Source organism: Peromyscus californicus, unplaced genomic scaffold, assembly GCF_007827085.1.
Source record: "Peromyscus californicus insignis strain IS unplaced genomic scaffold, ASM782708v3 Scaffold_13__1_contigs__length_99412109, whole genome shotgun sequence".
NCBI lineage: Eukaryota > Metazoa > Chordata > Mammalia > Rodentia > Cricetidae > Peromyscus > Peromyscus californicus.
In genome coordinates, this window is record NW_026294424.1 from 94,215,929 (window position 1) to 94,232,424 (window position 16,496).

Here is a 16,496-nt window from a genome sequence, read left to right on the forward strand (position 1 = left end):
TTGAGAAAACGGCAACAGTACTTTCAACACGGTCATGCGTGGCATCTCATTTCACTCCAGCTATGCTCCCACGGAGTTGCTTGCCGTTTTCAGGTAGGCTGACTGCCAGCAAGTTCTCAGGAATCACCTGTCTCCCCCTCTGTCCCTCACACCTGATGTTTTACGTGGGTGCTGGGGATTTGAACTCAGATCCTTGTGTTTCACTCACTGAGCCAACTCTCCAGCCTGGGGGGAGAAGTTTTTAAGGATAATTTGTAATGGTGAACTTTGGCACTTTGAAAGGCAGACCTGTATGAAGTGATTTTGAAAAATGGGGACTTGTTGGCTAGAGAGATCTGACACAGAGTAGATAAATAGAACTGTAGCCTCCACCCCTTGCTCCAGGCCAAGCTCACTGTGTGTGTGTGTGTGTGTGTGTGTGTGTGTGTGTGTGTGTGTGTGTGTGTGTGTGTGTGTGTGTGTTGGAAGTGGGGCTTGCAGGAAAAGCCGTTTGGAATATTAAGAAGGAAGTGTACTTCTGGTGTTCTTTAGAGGCGCCAATCAGAAGGTGGAGAAATAGGACCTGAGCCCACAGAGGATTAATTTTCTGAAGTCTCACAAACACCTAATTCCCAACTAGGGAAAACCATGATTTTTAAAAACAAGATTGGGGTAGGGCAACTCGGGAAACTGAAGCCAGGCTCTGTCCTGGATCATTGGTTTCCCTGGGGAGCTACACCCAGAAGCAAAGCCAAGCATGGTGATCTCTGCACCAAGAGTTTAAAACCAGCCTGGGGTACACAGTAAGACACTTGTCAAAAGCAAACAGAAAGACAATATTCCTGAAACCAAGCCAGAGTAAGCCTTTGAAAGGCTTTAGGTCAGGGCCAGTTTACATGATGATCACAGATACCGAGAATGCACAGATCCACACGCTCTGGGCCACGGTTTTCCTCTCCTTGTATAGATTCACTGTAAATCTGGTAGATGGGCCTGAGCTTCTAAACTGTCCTTTCTGATAGAGCTTGAGATAATCGCAAGCTGGATCTAGAGAGCAGAGTCTCGTGGAGAGATGGAGACAACTCACCTGAGGGCTATCTAAAACTTCCAAACATTCAGGAAAGTTGAAGGAATTTGACAAGAGAAAGTTCTATTACAGATTGTGACAACATGTTCTTACAATGAATTCATGTCTTGGTCATTGTAGCCTACTATTCATATATTTACTTTTTTTATACTGGTTTGAATCATGTATGTCAGTATACTTGTTCCTAAATATTTTAGAATGTATATCATTAACTAAAGTTCAGGAATATAGTTTTTCTCCCTCCTAAAATATGCAAAGAGACACAAACCTTAAAGTGGACTGGGGTGTTCTGACAGAGTAAAGAAGGCGCAGAACTATTTTCGGCTTATTTTTTGGTATATATGTGGGAAGGCAACTAAAACGTGAGTAGCCTACATATTCCTGCTCTAGTTTTTTTCCTTGAATGGTGTTATTTCTGTTCTTAAAAACAGTACAATGAGGGAGGCATGGCTCTGCATGCCTTTAGTCCCAGCACTTGGGAGGCAGAGGTAGGTGGATCCCTTGAATTTGTGTACAGCCTATACTACAGAGTGAGTTCCAGGACAGCCAGGGCTACATGGAGAAACCCTGTCTGGAAAAACAAACAAAAAACTCAAAACAAACAAAAAGAATTTATGAAATGAACGGTAGGATGACTGAGCTGTGGGTATATTGTTGCCAGAGTTGTGTTACTCAAGCTGTGGGCAGGCAGGCAGGGCCCCGGGGAAAGAGAGGGAATCAGTTGATGTCATCATTCTGCATGGGTTGGGCCTTTGATTTCTGAGCTCAAGGCTTGCTCTCAGAGCCTTCCCTTTGGGCCATGATGAGATCAATGTGGGAATAACTAGATGCCCTTCCAGGCAATCTGGGAGCGGATCTCTAGAGAACCAGGGGCCCCAAGATGAAGTTGGGCAAGTTGTAATTTGTCAGTCAGGTTATCTGATGCTGGTACCTGTCTGCTACTCTCCCGCTTTGAGTAGAATGTTACATAAACACTCCAGCCATTTCTCAGCAACTTTACTATGAGGGAGCAGTTGGATTCCTGACTCTGCTGGGTTGTAAGGGAAGCAGGGGTCTGTCTCCCCAAGGGCAGATGAGGGCGGCCACTTTGACAGTCAGGGAGGGAAGGGGGTTTTAAGGCAGAGGGTTAGACGCTCACTATCTCTGTTGGAAGGTGAGCTTTAATTTTGAGTGTTACCACTCAGGACGCAGACCCTTTAAGGATACTCAGATCTAGTGGTGCTGACTTCACCAGGCGGTTTTGGAGCATGAGTTCTGACTTTTAACAGCAGGCAGTTATCTTGATTCTTCATATTTTCCAAAAAAACCCGCTCCTTTTGTGGGGCCTCCCCGGACCTCTCCAGTTTCAGTCACCGATGTGTTCTTATGCTCGGCCACACCCTCCTCCTGTCCCTTCCGTTCACTCCATCCTTTCACACAGGATGAACTCCGAGGAGCGACTGACAGGTGCCGGGGAAGCACAAGAGACGTTGTGGGTGGGAGAGCCGCGCCGGGCCGAGGCCAGCCTGGCTCCCTTCCCAGCACACCGCCCTGCCTTGTTCTCTTTGAGGATGAGGGGGCCCAGGGAAGACATTGAGATGCAATAGCAATAACCTGGGAGAGTTACAGGCTTTTTCCTCAAGTCAGGAAAGTGGATAATTAGATAGAATTTAATGTCACAAAAAGACAGATATTCCAGAAGAAATTATTTCCACCTAGCCGGGAGGTGGTGACACACTCCTTTAATCCCAGCACTAGGGAGGCAGAGGCAGGCAGATCTCTGAGTATGAGGTCATCCTGATCTACAAAACAAGTTCCAGGACAGCCAGAGCTACACAGAGAAACCGTGTCGTGGGGGTGGGGAGGACCAACCAAACAACAACAAAAAAATATTTCCAAAGCAGTATCTACTTTTTAAAATGAAAAGCCCCCCCCCCCCCCAGACATGGTTTCTCTGTGTAGCTTTGCACCTTTCCTGGAACTCACTCTGTAGTTCAGGCTGGCCTCGAACTCACAGAGATCTGCCTGGCTCTGACTCCCGAGTGCTGGGATTAAAGCTGTGAGCCACCACCGCCTGGCAAAATGAAAAGTCTTAAAAGTGAACGTAAAATACATCATGAGCTGGAGAAATGGCTCAGCGTTTTATGACCACTGGCTGCTCTTCATAGGAGCTGAGTTTGATTCCCAGCACTCATGTGATGGCCAACAGTGATCTGTAACTCTAGTTCAGGGGATCTGACACCCTCTTCTGGCCTGTGCACAGGCATAAATTAGGCAAAATATCCATACACTAAATAATTAAATCTTTAAAGAAAAACAAAAGGCATAAAAGTTTGTAGCAGGGCTCTGGGTAGCACTGTCTGTACTCTTGAGACTTGGTTCTGAACCACTCAGGTCTCCCAGAGGTGCCCATTTAGCATTGGAGAAAAGGGACTTTATAGCTGTGATTGGTTCTGTGTCATCATCTGAGGTCCCAGTTAATGTCATCTCCTTTTTATTTCCACTGTCCCCTTGTCCACACTCTGCTTTTCCTAGGACAGTGCTGTATGTGTCGGTAACTTAAGGTCATTGTTTGTGCCTGGAGAAGACCGCAGGTCGTTGTTGTGGATAGCTGCTCTGGGAAATAATTAGGGTGGCTGAGCTGAGTGTGTGTTTGTGAGAAGCTGTCATCCCCACAAATTATCAGGGCTTCTTTGAATCCGTGAGAGATTTGAGTTGGGGGCTGGGGTGAGATAGGTACAAACAGTCTCTAGTGAATGATCTCTTCACAATGCTTGCTCCAGGGGTCATGGGGCCCCTTCCCCTCCGGGAAACTCCTGCTCATCTTTCAAGACCCAGTTCAGATGTCTGCACACTGTTCCACGTTACTCAGGCTTCTCAGAGTGTCCTCATTCCTCAACACTGTAACCAACCTCTGCTTCCTCTGAGTGTCTCCACAGGGTGTAGAATCTTGTTTCCTTATGTCTGGCACATAAAAAGTCAACATTTCCTGGAAATGAGTGGATTTTCTGTTGTTACTCTGAAGTGTAAATGTTAGGGTACCAGAAACTATAGACATTTATTTATGTACTTGAGTAAGTTTTAGAAGATGCCATAGTATTCCAAGACAAGTACTTTAAAATCAAAAAATAATTTATATCATGGCACAGGTATTTGGTAATTTTGAATGTTTGCTTCTTTCTGGTCACTTACAGCAGACATGAGCCTGTGCTTTTCAGAGACAGATGAGACATAAATATGTTAAGGCACTCAAGGGCGCTGTCGCTGAAGCATCCCTAGTCACAGAGGTGGGATGCTTCGTTGACTAATAAACACCCCTTGTTTTATGCAAGCGAATGCCTGTTGGCTGTACCCAGGATAGGATGATATATCTGCGTGTCAATATTGATGCTCGGATCCTGACCAACTCTGCAAAGCTCACAGCCCCGCATGGCAGGGGTTAAATGAAGACTCCAGAGAAACAGTACCGCACTGTTTAAGGAGATGCCAATTACAGTGGCTGGTGGGAGGTGATCTGGGGTTACGATGAAAATGAGAATATTTAGAAACATGTAATTGTTACTGTTGCCATACAAAGCACCCGTGCATGCTTCCAGCTCGCTTCTATAACAGCCCCCCCCCAACACACACACACTGTTCCTCCTACTTGAAATGACTGGAATGAGATGGAATAGAGACTGCCTCTAGTGTTTTGTTTTTTTTTTTTTTTTTTATTAAGAGATTTTCTATTTATTTTACATATCAACCATGGATTCCCCTGTCCTCCCTCCTCCTACTCCCCAATCTTTCCCCCTCCAGCCCACCCCTCCCCCATGCAGTTTTTTATGACGCTCAACTTTCTGTGAAAACAAGTGTGGCGTGTGTAATTAAATCACCAAAGGGAGAGGTAAATACAAGTCAGGGTGTAGAGAAAAGGAATGCTGGTGATTCCTGTAAACATCTTTATGGACAATTGTTCTCGAACTTTTGTTGTTCACTTTGTATAATATGCAAATAAGATAAAGTGCCGGAGCGTGACTTAGAAATGTGGCAAGTCTCTCTTTAGTATTGTTGTACCCACAGCAGTCTGTTCAAACTCTGTTGAAAATACAGTTGACCCTGGTTTCTATGACAAGAGCTTGTGTTTTTTGGGGGGATGCAAGGCCCTTCGCTTCCCTCTCCTGCCTGCCATGATGGGGTTTTGTGAATAGAGTAGGAGCCCTATCTATTATTTTTGTTCCTGTCACTGGTGTTTATTCAGTGACAGGAAAGATAGTTTGCTGGCCCTCTCCGCACCCTGACAGAGAGGCAGTGTTTCTTCGTACTTCATGCTGGAGGATGTAAAGAAATGAGTCGCCCCACGCCAGTTTCCCGTCACGCCATTGTTCCCTCACGGTTATCAATACACAGACATTGCTTTTCCGCCCATTTTCCAAGTAGCAGCCTTTCCTGCTGCTTCCTGCTGCTGGGCAGCAAGGCGAAGAACTGAGCCTTGGTCCTGGCCAAAGCCGCGCTGGTCCACTGGCTTGGTTTCAAACACTTCTCTACTGGATGCGATGCAATTGGTTTTCTGGAATGTGTGCTGGAAGTTCATTCCTTGGGAGGGACTCTTCCTTTTAGATCCCAAACTCCTGTGTGTTCCAAGCTGTTCTAAAGGAGGGATCTCCTTCAGGCTGGTGTACCGTTTGTAATTAACTAACCGTTAAGTGAGAAATCTTGAAAAAAAAATTAAGGCGGGGCATAGTGTCTACACACCTTTAATTCCAGCACTCCAGAGGCATATAAGTCCATAGAAGGAGTTCCAGGGAAGGCGGGACTACATAGAGAGACACTTTCTCAACCCCCCACTCCATGTTTAATTTTTTTCATGGCCTATAGAGCTAGTTTTAAAACAACAACATGAACTTCTGAATTATTTCTTGTGAGAAAAATGTTCATCTGCCCACCCAGTTGCTACAATGCAACAGTGTAATTATATGCAAGATGAATTTGGGAATGTATTCCTGTTTGGTACTCGGATATCTGTTGATATATTAAACGTTTAGAGAATGGTGTCTATAACTGCCCGTTGTATGAAAGTTATTATCCTTTCCAAATGCATCCTTTCAAGAGACATGCTTTTAATGAAAGCAGCAAACTCATTTTCAACAGAGTGTAGAGCGGGTGTGGGATAGCCCACACTTGTTCCGGTGTCCAGGTAGCTGAGGGAGTCAGCGCTGGGTTGAGAGTTACAGGATCACTGAGTGCATTAGCTAGCGGACAAGTTAATTTTAGATAGTAATTGAGAGACGAAACAAGGTGAAGTGCTAGGCAGCCTCTGCTGTGAGCTGAGCCATGTGTAGATCTGGGACATGAGATACCAGCGAGAAGCCACAGAGGCGGCTCCAGGCACAGGGTGTCCAGACAGGGCACGGCTGGACTTGTTTCAGGTCTGAAAAGAAGGCCAGTGTGGCTTTTTGGGAGGAGGCTGAATCTAAGAGGTGCCAATTAAGGTGATGTACTGGGAATGGGACCTTAACTGCAGGATCCCGGATTTGAATGTTGAGTAGTATCTGCGGTGAGCAGTCGGGACAGTGTGGTGTATTGTACATAATGTCCTTTGCAGGATGGAAGCTCAAACTGTGTGTCCATCTCTCTGTAACCCTGGGCTTTAGACTTGCAGTGTGTGGCTTCCTGCCCCTCCAGCACAGGTGACCTCTACAGAGGGCTCTTGGCTGTGGAGGGAACCGCTCCCTCCGTCTCATGTCTCACAATCCTTTTTTCCTGTGGTCTTCCCCTGTACTGACTTTTTGGGGTGGAATTTGTGGTGTTGAAGTTTTACCTTTGGAACTATCTATTTATTTATTGTGCATATTTGTGGGTGTACACATGCCAGAGCACCGTACGCAGATGTGAGGACAGTTCACAGGAATATGTTCTCCTTCCGACATGTGAGTTTCTGGGGATCAAACTTGGGTTTCAGGCTTGACAGCAAATACCTTTATGTGTAGAGCCCTGTCTATCCCTAAAATAACATATAACTATCCCAGGTCTGTTGACTTAAAAGTAAGTGTACATCTGCTGTATGTTACCCAGACATACCCCCGCCATTGAACAGTTTTTGATTAATTAGCAAGTGTGGTAAGCTGACAACTCCTTGCAGCCGTCCCTGAGCACACGGTGTCACTCAGCTGCTCTCTGGTGCATCTGGGAAGCGGTGATGTCAGCGTCCCTTCTAAGTTTGAGTCATTTCATGGGCAGAAGAATCTGGCGGCAAGACCCATTTTAGGTATCAGACAATGAGTCACAGTTTGTCATCTTACAGAGTGGCGGAATTCTGCAGAACTGTGAGTCGTCTGACGTCTGAACACAATCACTTCAGTCAGATCTGATAGATTGTGTGGCACTGTGCTAAGCTCTAGCGCTGGGTATGGCACCCTGGTGTGTGGGTGGGGGGTGGGGTTGTCTGCGTCCTTGAAGAGCTCCCAGGACAATAAGGCAGCCCTAGGTCCAGCTAGAGTCTGTCTGGCTTAGATAACTGTCCACACGGACAGCAAAAGTGGCCTGATAAACGGCACCGAGGAACGGCTGGGCTCCTCCCCGGCATCCTCCCAGCTGTGCTTGCTTGGAGAGGTGACGAGACGGGCCAGGAGAATGGGTGCTGAGATCCCTGCAGGAGGTCACGTTCACTGCCACCCTCCCTCTCCACCTGCAGTCCTGTAGGAGGTCAGGAACTGCGTGTGCGCGTGCGCCGAGTGTGAACAAGATCAGATTTAGGAGTTTAAAAGATCTGAGAGGCAGCCCTGCGGAGGTGGCTAGCCCAGGAGAACAGCTGGTTAGTTCCAAATCAAGTGCTGAAGTACATACAGTACCTCACTTGAGTATCAGATTCGGTGTTCAAGCATTGTTAGCTTGCCTCTCCAAAGACAAAAGGCAATGAAGTAAATGCAGTGTTTAAAAATAATAGGACTTTAGGGTCGGTTGCCTACATTCTTAGTTGTGACCACAGACAGGCCCTTTTCAGTTTGTGGCTGTAATGAGGTCAACTCCGGTGAGCCTCCCTATCTTTTAGGTGTGTGATACCGCCCTCCATGGACATTTGAGCAGTGAGGTGAAAGGCCCAGTCATATGAGGCCAGTGCTCTGGTTGTTCCCAGGAAGAGCCAACTGCAGTGTCTGCCCACGTGAGCAGTGTCATTTTGATGGGGAGTGGAAGGGGAGGGCTACTCAACCAAGTGACGGTCTTGCTATGTAGCCATGTCCTGGATCTCGCTCTGTAGACCAGGCTGGTCTTTAACTCACAGAGATCCACCTGCTTCTGCCTCCCAAGTGCTGGATTAAAGATGTGTGTCACAGATTTCATCTCAAGTGAGGGGGTGTTTTCTGTATGTTTCTTCAGTTTACTTCAGCAGAGCACTGTTGTGAGGGAACCCTTAGCTGAGACATTTTTGCTACCCTCTAGCTCCAGATTGCCAAAACTTTGAGGTGAGAAGTTACTGCTTCTCACTGCTGTGGTTCTGTAATTGTTATTTGGGTGGTAGTCTTGCTCAGCCAATACATGAATGTGTGTGTGTGTGTGTATTCTTTTTAACTCTGTGTATGAGTGTCTTGCCTGTGTGTGTCCATGTGTACCATGGTCAGGTGCCCATGGAGGTCAGAAGGCACTGGGTTCCCCAGAACTGGGGTTACAGGCGGTTGTGAACCACACGTGGGTTCTGGGAACTAAAGCCGTGTCCTCTGTGAGAGCGCTGGTCATCTCTCTAGCCTAAGTATTTGATTTTTACTTAATTTTTTTTAGGTGTCTAGGTGTTTTGCCTGCACTGTGTGTCTGTGCGCCATGGGCGTGCCCGGTGTGTGGGGAGGCCGAAGGTGTCAGATCCTTGGAGCTAGAGTTACAGCTGGTTAAGCCCTTGCTTCTCACTGCTCAGCCGTTGCTCCAGCCCCGTTGGTTGGTTGGTTTTTATTTTGTTTTGTTTTGTTTTACTTTTATTGATATGTTTGAAAGGCAGAGACTTGATCTTATGTGCATGAGAAAACCTAGCTTTTCTTCTCATCCCCCCTTTCTGCTGGGTAGTGCACTGGCATACACAGTTCTCCTAGTCCACACTTAAAGGCAGGTGATCTTGTTTTCCACCTGTTGATTAAAAACTTGACTCCGTAATACATCTGCACGTGTTCCGGGAGAAGCAAGTGGCTGTGAAACACCAGCCCTGGCACCTGGACCTTGGACCATGTTCTCCGGCTCACTGCAGGCTCGGCTTTTGTGTCTTCATACACAGGGATCTAAAATTATATGGTCACAATCCAGGGCTGAGTCTAGTTAGCGTTCAGAGCTCTGCAAAATGGCTGCAATATTTCTGTGGGGCGGGGGAGTGTATGCGTGTGTGTATGTGAGAGAGAGAGAGACAGAGACAGAGACAGAGAGAGACAAAGAGAGACAGAGAGAATCTACTGAAATACTATGTGAATATCTTTTTGTGAAAAGGATATTGCAACAAAACTATTTTATTTTTGAGACTGGGTTTCTCTGTGTAGCCCTGGTTGTTCTGGAACTTGCTCTGTAGACCAGGCTGGCCTGGCCTCACAGATCAGCCTGCCTTTGCCTCCCTAGTGATGGTGTTAAAGGTGTGTACTACCACACCAGGCCCCAAACCAAATTTAAACCGAATGTTCCATTTAACCCTAGTCACATAGTCACCTTACAGAGGTATAAAGTGTAGTCTAGGAGACCATTTCTAAGTATTAGGATCTATGCAGAAATATCTGGGAGGGTATTTTGGGAAGATAAATTAACATGCCATGCCATCTCATTAGAATTCAATTTTTTTTTTTCCCTCGTTTTTCGAGACAGGGTTTCTCTGTGTAGCTTTGCGCCTTTCCTGGAACTCACTCTGTAGCCCAGGCTGGCCTCGAACTCACAGAGATCCACCTGGCTCTGCCTCCCAAGTGCTGGGATTAAAGGCGTGCGCCACCACCGCCCGGCCGAATTCAACTTTTATTCAACTTGTTTAAAACTTGCAACATGCATTTAAGGTATGTAAACCATCTCTTGAGCCGTAAAATAGACTTTATGATGTATAACAAGAATTTAACTTTCTCTATCATGTATTAACCTCAGGAAAGTGAGTGGGCAAGAGGTTATGTGAGCAGTGTTTCCAAGGCTGATTTGTGAACCGGTGTCACCTAAGACTATTTTTCAGTGTTTATAAGAAGCCATTAGGAAGCCCAGCCCACTGTGGCCAACAGCGGTGGGTAGCTGGGAGTCCTAACACACGATGATCCCTGGGTTCCGCTCCAGGGAAACAGCTGGCATTATAACTATTTTGTCATTGGCACTAGCTGATTTTTTTTTTTTTTTTTATGTCACTTTGGGCTGTGAGACTTTGTTTGAGGACCAAGTCCTCCTGACTCAGGACCCGCCGCCCCCAGGCTTTGTTTGTCCTGTGTTTTAGGATGGGAGGGGAATGAAGAGTGAAAACCTTGGAAGACTAAGCTGAGTGACTTTTACTATGAGAAAGCCTGGTGCACATTCTTCTCACACACAGGAAAATATTTTATTTTGTCTTCAAACATGGAGCTATCTTGTGTTTAAACAACATTTGGAGAAACATAGTTTAATGACAAACTAATGTTATACTTTTTAAATGTGTTGACATCTTTCATAAAACTAACGTGTAAAAAAAGTTTCTAAGACGCCGTGTGGCAAGAATGGAAACAAGGGGCAAAAGATGAGTGGAAGCAGAATTGTTTTAACGCCGCTGACCAGACCTACGGGCCCTGTGCTGGACCTCCATCTGCTTGCGACACAAATGCACGCACCTATTTGTCAGCCAAGGTGGCTGGAGTTGTGAGTCTTACAGATCGTTTCCATTTGTATGTTCAAGGTAGAACGGCATAGAGTTTCTAAAAATCGTAAGGGTGATTCCAGTGAGTGTACACTGTTGATCTCCTCTTCCTTCCCTGGCTATAAGGAGAAATGTGTGGAAGAATGTACTAAAACTCTACTCTCCAAAGGAGAATTAAATTAATTCTAGAGGGAGCCGGTGACATCTTTGAGAGAAAGGCATACACGGAGTGAGCAGTCAGGGTGATAAATAGGTAGTCAGCTGTCCATAGGCAGCCCTGTGGGCCCTGGGTTGCCATGGGAGCTGGAATGGCATTCAGCAGTCCTGCTTGACTAACCTAGTTAGTGGCAGGGCTCGTGGGCGGGCGGGCGCTAGCCTGGGAGAAGGTGCTTCAGCCAGATGACAGAGCCAGCACGCTGCCCCAGGGCGCCGCCCAGCCAGGGCCTTTGTGTGCCTCCCTTTGCTATGTCCCTTTTTAGTGCTAAGGAGAGAGAAGAGAGACCCCCTCCCCCCTTAATGCTGGCAGAGTTGGGATGGCTTTCATTTCCTCAGTACTTTAACACCTCTGCGACACATTCCATCCCCCAAGGAGAGGCCTTTGAGTAAATGTGCCATGACAGGCCCAGCATGGGGTTGACTTAACCACTGTACCCGAGGGTGTGAGGAATTGGAGCTGAGTTTCTCAGAATTTTCACCACCTCTCTGAAAGTGAGCACACCCTGGCATGTTTTAAGTTTCCAAACCTTCATTCAGATTTTTTTTTTCTTTTTAACCAAGTTAGAGTGGTGAGTTCTGTCAGTGAGAACATCTGGGTTACAGTCCACCTCAGCCGGCTTGAGAACTCAGTGTAAGTTCTTCACGTGTGAGCGCTCGCACAGGCATTGGCAGCTGAGGCCTTCATTTCTCCCTCTCGGTTGGAAGGGGTGGCTTGCTGCATTCCTGCAGAAGTCTTTCCACTGTGTCTTGTTGAACCTCCTTGCTGCCGAGACCTCATGGAAGACTGTGGCTACTGAGAATCGTAGGGATGTTTTCCAGTGCTTCTGCAGAACTCCTGGATTTGGGGTGAGCAGAGTCTGCAGGTGGGGTTGTATATAACCCTTCAACCCATGGGCTTGTTTTGTATGTAGTCAGTTAGACTTCATGTTCGTTCTTTCTAGATGAGGATTACTGGGTTGGAGTGGAGGCCACATGAACATGACTTGGTTCACCAGCCAGAAGAATCGTAGAAGCTCCCTGTTGTGAACATTTTGGGAACTTAGGTGCAAGGTTACTTACATAGCCTGTCCATGAAATAAATCCATGTGAGTCTCAGTATGTGAGAAACATGAATCCAGAGGTTACTAGATTATTATGAGATCAGTGCCCTCGAGTTTGTGAAATTTAACAAAAGGGTCTGAAGAAGAATTGTAGCCCCGTTTTCAGAAGTTGAAGAGCACCTGTAGCCTGCACGGCCCTCTCTGACCGCTTCCTGTAAGGTCTTTGTGTGATTAGTTGAACTGGTCATGTGTTCTGTGGTTTTGAGATTGTTCTCCTGTCAGGGATAATACCTGGACTGACGTGTACCTCCTTAAACTAAGGAATTAAGGTGATTATAAGTTAGCCCACCTTCTTAGTCGTCACCACCCCATTTTACACAGCCAGGCAGGTTTGCTAGGAGATCCGTGACTGAGAACATAAGCTTTTGCCAGGCTTTTGGATTTCCAGGGTGTCATGAGAAAGCCAATCTTTGAGCCTTATTTTTTTTCCACTTGGAAAATGGGTCTAATAAAAAATCCTATTATGACAGGTCTGATCGAAAACCAAATAGGAGAGTAAGTGATGTGGCCAGGACAGTGCTGGCTGAGGCCCAGCACAGAGGCGCCAGTCCCAGCCGGAGCTGTTGTCCTCAGCGCTGTTATTCTCATCGAGCCTCAGATTCACTCTCCTCACCTAACAGCTTCTGAAGACGAAACAGTCTGCTCCTGTAAAAGCCTTTGCCCTACTCTGATGCTCACAGAAGCATGAGTTAATGTCGAGTGCTGTGGCCATCAGCAAGCTTCTCTGACTTACGACTGTTTGGCTATCATCAGTTCGATGTTACCCAAGTATGCCAGAGAGTGAAAATTGTGTTGCTTCTCCTGGGGGAGGTGGTTGCCTTTAATTAAAGCCATAGTTAACTTGTAATTATTCAAGGGTAATTACAGAGAGAGAATCACTAAGACCTTCACTGCTGCCTAAAAAAATTCCCTCATTTAAAAGTTCTCCCAGGCTGTGCAGTGTGGTGGTGGCACACGCCTTTAATCCCAGCACTCAGGAGGCAGAGGCAGGCAGATCTCTGTGAGCTCTAGGTCAGCCAGGTCTACAGAGTGAGTTCCAGGACAGCCAGGGCTACATAGAGAAACCCTGTCTTGAAAAAAAAAAAAAAACAACAACCCACAAATACACACATATATACATACACACACACATACATACATACATACATACATACACACATACATACATCCGTGCACCCATACACACATGCATATACTCTTCCAGGCTGGTGAAATGGCTTGGCAGGTAGGGTGAAACTTGGCAGCCTGAGCTCAAGACCTAGAACACAGAGAAAAGTGGAAGGTGAGAAGCTGTACCATAGAGTAGTCCTGTGATCATCACGTGTGCTGTAGCAGGCATGTCCCCACGTCATGTGTGTGTGCATGGACAAACACACACCAATGACCACAGTAACACAGAAAGGACACTGCCCAATGGCAGTCCTGCAGAGAAAGCTTGAGTTTATTTCATTTCCGGAACACACATGATGATGGAAAGGAATGAACAGCCTCTCCAAAGCTGTCTTCCACCCCACATGCACACCGCACACGTTTGTACGTGCACATAACAGTCCTTCCTTGCGCTGTGCTTGGTTTGAAACAGTCTGCAAAGTTTCAGTTCATGCTGTGGGTGATGGTATTGCTCTGTTTTGAAGTTCACCTTGCCCCTGATTTCAGCAGGACTAAGAAAAAAAATATTTCTGGAAAAAATATATTGCCCAGGGCCCTTTCAGAAACAACACTTAGGCTACCGCAGATTTTTAGCAAATCAATACTGAAGTAAACCAGAAGCCTGCCGGTGTAACTGGCAAATGCTGTTAGCTGCATGAAGAAAAAAGGCCCAGCGAGGGTCCCCGGCCTACCCTACCCTGAGCATCTCTGTGAACTGGTTCCTTGGCCCTCTGCTTTATCCAGGAGCCTTGGCGAAAGGGACCACAGACAACGTGGGCGAGTCTCCCAGTCTGGACACAGACCCACCCAACAGACAGTGCAGTCATGGATGTCTCTGCTCACCTCACTACTTGTAGATTTTTTCAGTTGAACAGTGACAGTTATTAAAAGTCTTTGCTAATGTTTATTACATATGGTTCTAGCCAGGGTCACACCTTTAATCTCAGCACTGGGGAGGCAGAGGCCGGCGGATCTCTGCAAGTTTGATGCCAGAATGCTCTACATAGAGAGTTGCAGGACAGCCAGGGCTACACAGAGAGACCCCATCTCAAAATCAAACCAAAGCAGAGGAGGGAGCGTTGCTGATGCCAAGAATGTGCGAAGGCAGGAGGGCCACAGGCATGGCCGGACGAGGCTACACAGAGAGACCCCGTCTCTTCCCCTCCCCATCCCAAAACACACTTCTGCCAGCCCGTGAACCACCCTGTTCTTACTAGAGAAGAGTCTAGCTTATATTTTAGTTTCTCCTCTATTTTAGTATGCCAACTAGCATTAAATGATCTTTGCAGCTATGAGTTCATGTCTGTCATCTTTGAAGTTTTAGAAAAAGATTCTTGTACTTTTCTTTATGGTATGTGTAACAGGCTGAATGAATTTATGTGCACCACATGAGTGCAGGAGCTCACCAAGGCCAGAGGATGTTGGGCCCCCTAGAGCCAGGGTCACAGGTGGTTGTGAACTGCCTGATGTGGGTGCTGGGAATTTACCATTCAGTTCGTTTTTGATACACTAGTCTAAGAATATAATTATTTTTATTCTTTTTTAATTTTTATTTTTGAGATAGGCTGGCCTGGAAGTGACTATGTATCCCAGGCTAGCCACAAACTCTCATCCTCCTGAGTGGGATTACAGACATGAGCGATCACACCTAGTTTTAAGTAGATAATTTTTGACCAGTCCTATCAAATTCAGTCTGGTATCTTGCCCTTCTTCCCCAGGTTGAAAGAAATAGAATTTTGTTTTGTTTTGTTTTTTTCCAAGACAGGTTTTCTCTGGATAGGCCTGGCTTCCCTAGAACTCTATATGTAGACTCAGAGATCCACTTGCCTTTGTCTCCCAAGTGCTAGGATTAAAGGCATGTGCCACTCTGGTGAAATAGAAAATTTTTAGGTTGACTTATTTTCTTAGATTGTTTTTGCATGTTTCTTCCAGTGTTAAATCTAAGAAAGTTGCACAGGAAGTATATATATATATATACACTGCTCTGGGCGGTTGTGGCAGAGGATGCAGAGGCAGGCATAACTCTGAGTTCCAGGACAGCCTGCTCTACAGAGTGAGTTCCAGAATAGCCAGGGCTACACAGAGAAACCCTGTCCCAAAAAACCAGAATGCATGCATGCGTACGTACATACATACATACTACTACTGCATGCATAATGGCTGTGCTTTAATATAAAAATATTTGATTGACTTCCAGGCAGTACCACATCTAAGTACCGTGCGAGTGAAGATGAGGTTCTTTTCTAATGGAATCCTATCCCAGGGGAGAGATAAAAGAAGCAATAATGTGCTGGGCAGGAACATAGTTGGTGGATTTGAGGGGCATCTTTAAAGTGGGTGACATTTGAGTCACTGGATCTATCAGAAATTGAAAGTTAAGGGTGGGGTCGTCTGGTCGGAGTGTGGGGAGGTAGAGGGAAAGAGGGCAGAGATTGGGACTGGAATGGAAGCAAGCTCACTCCCAGGATGGTTTGGAGAGTGAGTGGCCCTGTCGGGCAGTACAAACCAGTCCTGGAAGAATGCTTACCTTTCAGTAAAGGGGATCTGAGTGGGGATTAGAGACAGGGGCTGGCTCTTACAAGAAGGATGGCCAAGTAGTGACAGGCCTGCAGGGCCACTGGAATCTGGTCAAGTGTTCACCCAAACCAGATTGTCAGGGAATTCTAATGCCAAAACAAAGATTAGAGGTTATTCTGTAGTATAAGGAGCCGTCAAATGACTGTCATTTTAGATACGGACAGTGACATGAGGATTGGAACCTTAGACCTAGTCATTAATGGGAGACTGAATTTGAGGAGGAAGCTGTGGCAGCATGGAGACCAAGAGGCTCCTGTCAGGAATGGAAGTGTGAGAAAGCATTGGAGGGCGTTGGACGGCAGCTAGAATTGGGAAGGACTGACGGACACACACCTAAGGCAGTCTAATGTTTTTTTGTTCAGATAACACTGGGAAGGAAGTCTTAGCAGATCTTCAGAAGCAGGTCAAGAAGACCAAGTCTTTTTATGGTTCCTTCATTCCCATTATTCAGTGTAGGTCACAGAGGGAGGTCTGGAGGGGCACCGTGTTACGGAGAATGGGGCAGGCCTGTTTGCGGCTTCTGTGTTCAGAAATTAGCATTCTTTCAGAATCCATCTCTGACTTGTGTGTCAGTGAGTTCGTCTGAACCAGTTTGATACCATGTCCG

General features: G+C 46.4%; 1 protein-coding gene across 3 annotated transcripts in view; it reads left to right on the forward strand.

Moving 5' to 3' along the window:
- Nucleotides 1-16,496, forward strand: part of Aff1 (ALF transcription elongation factor 1) — a 170,808-nt gene that overhangs the window by 77,143 nt on the left and 77,169 nt on the right. The gene's annotated exons all lie outside the window — the stretch shown is intronic.